The sequence below is a fragment of the Globicephala melas genome, chromosome 20, assembly GCF_963455315.2.
Source record: "Globicephala melas chromosome 20, mGloMel1.2, whole genome shotgun sequence".
NCBI lineage: Eukaryota > Metazoa > Chordata > Mammalia > Artiodactyla > Delphinidae > Globicephala > Globicephala melas.
Window position 1 is genome coordinate 34,983,942 of NC_083333.1, and position 6,187 is coordinate 34,990,128.

Sequence of the window (6,187 nt, forward strand, 5' to 3'; positions counted from 1 at the left end):
ACAGACAAGGCCCTTCTAGGGGTGGGGAGGCGGGGACAGACAATAAGCAAGTAGGTGCATGGGCAATTTCAGGTAATTTCAGGTGTTGTAAAATAGGACAGGATGGCGTGCTAGATCATGCCTAGGGTAGTGTGCTTTACATAGGCGATCAGGGGGGCCTCTGAGGACTGGCCTTCCGGCTGAGACTGAATGATGTGAAGGAGCCAGCTATGTGAGCATCTGGGGCAGCACATTCTAGGCAGAAGGGAGTAGCAAGCGCTAGGACACTTAGGAGGAAAATGGTGTAGAGTGAGCAAGGAACATAAAGCAGGCCAGAACAGAGGGGAGAAGGGGAGAAGGTGAGGTCAGAGAGGTGGTCAGGGCCCATGTTGCTTAGAGCCATGGGGGCCACAGCAAGGACTCTGGAAGCCACTAGGGCAGGAGGGGGCACAGTTTGAGCAGAGAAGGGACATACTGTTATTTTGAAAAGATCACTGGAGAGTGGAATGTTAGAGGAGCTCTGACAATGCCCAGGTGATGGTGGCCAGGACAAGAGAGGTAGCAATGCCCTTCCTGGACCTGGCAAGAGGAGCCCCTGCCCTTTAGAGGGTCCTGCTCTGGCCCTTCTCCAGCTGTGCCTTCCCCTGCATTATGTCTGAGGGGCCAAGGAAATGTGCTTGGAGGTCATTGTAATCCTTAGGTGTCTAATTGTCCTAACCTATAAGTTTATGTACTACCCGAAATCTCAGTTACTGTCTCTGGTTGTGTGTAATAAAGGTCAAAGACAAGGCACTAGCCCATGTCCCTCCAGGGCAGTAAGGGAGAAAGAAGGCGCTTCAGACATCACTGAACCACTGTTGATCACTCCTCTGGCTAAGTCTCCCCTTTACATCCTTCAGGAGAAGCAGCACTGAGAGAAGGCAGTCTCCTTAGGTTGTAATCTCCCAGCTCTGGGAGCAGAAGGGGCAGAAGGGACAAATGCTTGAGGGCAGCTGGTCAGAGCACACCTGTTTGCAGCTCTTCATCCCATCAAGGTTTTTGTGCTGCCCTGGTGTCACCTTGCAGATACTGCCTTTTCCTGGTTTCCTATTGGATTTTTGGCTTTTTTCTTAATTTGTGAGAGCTCATTATATATTGTAGAACTTCATACTTTATGAAAGACATGGATTCAAAATACCGCCCCATTCTTTTGACTTAGTTTAAGATTTTTAAATGTAATTTTTAAATGTTTCATCTAACTAAATTTAACAATCATTTATGTCTTCTGGATTGTGAGTCATACCTAGAAAAGCCTTTCCCTCTTAAAGATTATTATAAAATTCCTCCTGTTTTCTTTTAGCACGTCTGTGGCTTCATTTTTAGGTATTTTAATATTTGAGCTAGCTGAATTAATTTTGTTGCAAAGAATGAAGTGGAGTTCTAACTTATTAAATATGGTTCTCAAGTTTTTAATGTGTATTGAATATTGCATCTTTTCCCCATTGACTTAAAATGCCATATTTTTCATATGCTAAACTCCTGTATGTATTTAGATCTATATCTGGACTTTCTGTCCTGTTACATTTACATATTTCTACTTCTCCAGCCATATACCCATACCACACTTTCAAAATCATGGTAACTTTATAATGTTTTCAGACCTCATAGACCTCTCTCTCTCACTCTGTGCCTCCCCCTGACACACACACACACACACACACACACACACACACACACACACATTTACTCATATGCTTCTTGAATCCTACACCCTTCCTCTGTATTCAGTTTCCTTCTTCATCGAGTACACTGTGTAGTTCTTTCAGTGTGAATGTGATTGGGAAACCTCCTTCTCACTCTTTGTCTTAAAATGTCTTTATTTCCCCCTCAGTCTTGATTGATATTTTGGCTAGTGTGGTAGCTATTTTGATTGGTTCTCTTAAGCCACATCATAACCCTTCTTCTATTTGGTGGGGTCTGAAACCTGAAAAATTACAGTTCCTTTGCTGCCAGGGCATGGCTGTGAATATCTTCTACCAATTAAATGCATGTACATGGGACCTGGAAAGTAGAAGGGAGGTGATGGTTTCCACTGAAAAGCAACTGTCTCCAGTGGCATAACTCCACACTCCATTGGGCTCCAGTTTCTGGGTGAGGCAGTTGTGGCAGAGGCAACAGCGGTAACAGCAGCAGTAGTTTTCTGATCTCCAGATTGTAAGAAAAACCTACAGATAAATTGTTAAAATCAAAAAGAGAATTTAGCAAGGTTGCTGGATATAAAGTCAACCAAAAAAAGTGATTGTGTTTCTATATATCCACAACATGAAATAAAAATACAATTTACCGGCCTTTCTCACCTTCTGAGATGGCCCACACTGTCTGTGGAGTGTGTCTCCCAAGGCCACTCTCGCCTTCTGAGATGGCCCGCACTCTGTCTGTGGAGTGTGTTTCTCTATAAATAAGTCTACTTTTTACCTATCACTTTGTCTCTCACTAAATTCTTTCTGTGATGAGACATCAAGAAGCTGAGCTTCATTAAGTCCTGAAACCAGGTGCTGACCCTTTATTCCCAACTTATAGCTAGACCAACTCCCGCTCATCGTCAGCACCACTGGGATGTCTTCTGTGCCATTTCTTTGCGAGAACTTTTTGGGCACTAACACCTGGTTGAGAGAATACCTTGGAATGGATAGCATCTAAAATCATACGGAAACCCCCACCAGGTGGGAGAAGTTAACTCTATGCTGCCCACAAGCACGTAGACCCCAGACTGGTTTGAACCAGAAGGCTGATGATGCTAACTAACTCCCACTTACCTCCCCATCAACCAATTAGAAGCATGTCCACCACCTGATCATGCCCTCCTCTTTGAACCGTTACTGTAAAACTCTTCACTTCCCCCTCCAGGTTGGGACACACAGGTTTGAGGGCATGAGCCTGCTGTGGCCCCCTTTGCCTGGCAAAGCAATAAAGCTATTCTTTTCTACTTCACCCAAAAAAACAAAAACAAACAACAACAACAAAAACCAATTTACCATAGCATCAGAATATCAAGTACTTAGGACTAAATCTAACAAAAGATGTGCAAGCTGTTTATGCAGAAAATGATAAAATGCTATTGAGAGAATTGAAGAAGACATAAACAAATGGTGAGATATTTGTAGTTGGGAGAACTCAATACTGTAAAAATGTTAAGTCTCCCCAAATTGATCTACAAATTCAATGCAATATCAATCAATCCCTATTATGTTCATTTTTTCTTTAAGAAAATAATAAGCTGAGTCTAAAATTTATACAGAATGCAAAAGGTCAAGAATAGCTAAGACATTCTTAAAAAGAACAAGGTGGGAAAATTGTTCTTGCAGTTATCAAGATGCATTTGAAAGCTGAGTATGACATTGATATGGAGAGATAAGCAGAGCAATGAAACAGAATCTAGAGTGCAGAAAGACCCACATGTATATGGGCATTTGATTTGTGACAAAGGTGACAGTGCAGTTTAGTGGGGAAAGGACAGTCTTTTCAGTAGACAGTGCTGGAACAACGGGGTATGTCCATGCGGGGGAGTGGAAACAAGTATGATGGCAATTTCACATTACAGAAACAATTCCAGGCGGATATCAACTGAAATATGAAAGTAAACTAAAAGAGCCTTTAGTAGATAGTAGTATATGGTAATACTTGTATGACCTCAAGTTGAAAAAATATTCATCTGGGCACACATCCACAAAAAAACACTAACCATAAAGGACATGACTGGACTTCCCTGGCGGCACAGTGGTTAAGAATCCACCTGCCAATGCAGGGGACACAGGTTCGAGCCCTGGTCCGTGAAGATCCCACATGCTGCGGAGCAACTAAGGCCATGCCCCACAACTACTGAGCCTGCACTCTAGAGCCTGCAAGCCACAACTACTGAAGCCCAGGGGCCTAGAGCCCGTGCTCTGCAACAAGAGAAGCCACTGCAATGAGAAGCCCACGCACCACAACGAAGAGTAGCCCCCGCTCACCACAACTAGAGAAAGCCCGTGCCCAGCAACAAAGACCCAACACAGCCAAAAATAAATATATAAATAAATTTTAAAAAAGAACCAAAGGGAAACTTCTAGACATGAAAAAAGTGTAACTATTGAAATGAAAACTCAATAGATCCTCTTCCTCTTCCTTTTCTTCTTCCCCTCCTAAACAATTCATGCAAAAGCCATGTGGGTGGGGCTCAACATCTGCTCAGTGGGTAGGTACAGGCGGAAGCCACAGAAATTCAGAGTTGGGTGAGGAGGGAGTTGTGAGGATAAGTACACTTGACACTTAACTGCCCATGGCAGTTATTATTTTTGTCGTTATTATAGTTGTTACAAAGGAAATGTTGAGAGATGGCAGAGCAACCACCAGTCACATCCTCTGGGCCCCACCTCTGATTCCAGCTGCACCTGAGGCCTCACCCACTTTGTGCTGACAGCTTTCTTGCTTTAACTATACAATACATATCACTCCTTTTCTGCCCTGGGGCTTTCCAGTGCCCTGGGTGAGACGCCAATGGAAGTGCACTTGGAATGCCCACATGCACAGCCTAGAAGTGGGAGATGCATCACCTCCTGGGGCAGCCCTTAGTGGGGGATGGAAGCTGATGGGTAAATGCTTCTCACTATCAGTCCTCAAGTGGACAATTCTGAGAGACATTTTTTCACTCTGCAGATGGTTCCAGTGGGGTCAAGCGCCAGTTGCCCACAGCAATGCCCAGCTCAACCTTATACCTTGTTCTGGCTTTTCCTCCAGTCCCTCACGCCTGTTCCCTAGTGTCCCTTCTGTTCCACACAAGGCCTTTTCTCAGGCTCTGCTTTCCAGGCTAGCTCAGGATAAGACTATCAGAAGGCCCTAGAAAGCAGCCCTGGGAAACGGAATTCCTCCCAGGATGAATGGCAATAAGGACTCTGTTGCCGGTGGTAAGGGGAGTGGAGATAATCCTTACATGCCATAGCTTCACAATTTCTAAGACTTTCCCCTGCAGTGGGGAAGGGAGCAGAGGTAGATAATGAAGCACTAGGTTATGCAATAGTTCTAGCACTTGAAAGGCATGAGGCAATAGTAATTATATGGATTGTGGAGTTGGTTGGCTTCTACTAACTGCTTTAGAAGCTTTGCAAGAGAAAATGAGAGGCTGTCAATTCAGGGCATGCTGTGAAACCCAGGGGCATTCTGGACTTCAAGACCTCAAAAGGTCTTCATAGGGGACTTCCCTGGTGGTCCAGTGGGTAAGACTCCACACTCCCAATGCAGGGGGCCTGGGTTCGATCCCTGGTTGGGGAACTAGATCCTGCATGCATGCCACAATGAAGAAGCAACTAAGACCCAGTGCAGCCTGCATACATACATACATAAAAAAATAAGGTCTTAATAGGATCAAATCCAGTTACTGGTATGCTCATTAATTTGCTAGCCCCTCCCCACCCCTTTCCTTCTCTATTTCACTCTCCCTGGGCCCTCATATAAACAACCTGCACCAAGTCCTTGCCTCAGGCTCTGCTTCATGATTGAGACATGAAGAAGCAACGGTGGGCAAGTCACTAAGTTTATAACCTCAAAGACTTAATGATTTCTAAGGGGAACAGCCAATTAGTATGACTCAAGCTAAGCATGATCAATCATACTATGAATAGCTAGTCATTGTTTTAGTTCTTACTTTGTGCCAAGCCCTGTTCCAAACCTTTTACATCCATTACCTGAGTTAATTCTCACAGCAGCTCCATGATGTAGGTATTATTTCTCTCTCTCCCCCTCCTCTCCCCCACCCTCTCAAGTGAGGAAACTGAAGCCCAGGGAGTTTATGTAACTTACCCAGAGTCACACAGTTAGCACAGGACTGAACCTGGATTCAGCTCACTCTGACTCCACAGCCCCCACACTCTTAGCCTCTGTGATATACCAATTTCTTCCAAATAACAATATCAACAGAGAAAGGGGGGAAATTATGTTCATGAATGCTGCTTTAGGCAACAAAATCCTCAAATTCATCTGGACCTGTGTGCACAATATCCTTTCCCACCCTGAAGATGCATTCCCGCAGCCAGTGCTGCTGCTGTTCTTTGCTGGGATTTAAGTCCCAGTTCAACCACGTACCAAGCTAGGGATGACCCTGAGAAATTATCCCATTTAAGCCTAAATTTCCTTACCTGTAAAAGCAAGTTAATAATACTGGCCTTGTAGGTGTTCCACAGATTTAGTGTCTAAT

General features: G+C 44.3%; 1 protein-coding gene across 2 annotated transcripts in view; it reads left to right on the forward strand.

Annotated features, from left to right (window-relative positions):
- POLG2 (DNA polymerase gamma 2, accessory subunit) overlaps positions 1 to 6,187 on the forward strand; it is a 45,754-nt gene that overhangs the window by 18,080 nt on the left and 21,487 nt on the right. The window contains exon 10 of one of the 2 annotated variants that reach the window (XM_060290346.2): positions 879 to 1,318. The exons of the other annotated variant lie outside the window; for it this stretch is intronic. The gene's annotated coding sequence lies outside the window, so the exon portion shown is untranslated. Of the gene's footprint in view, positions 1 to 878; positions 1,319 to 6,187 lie in introns of those variants that run through there. 2 annotated transcript variants of the gene reach the window in all.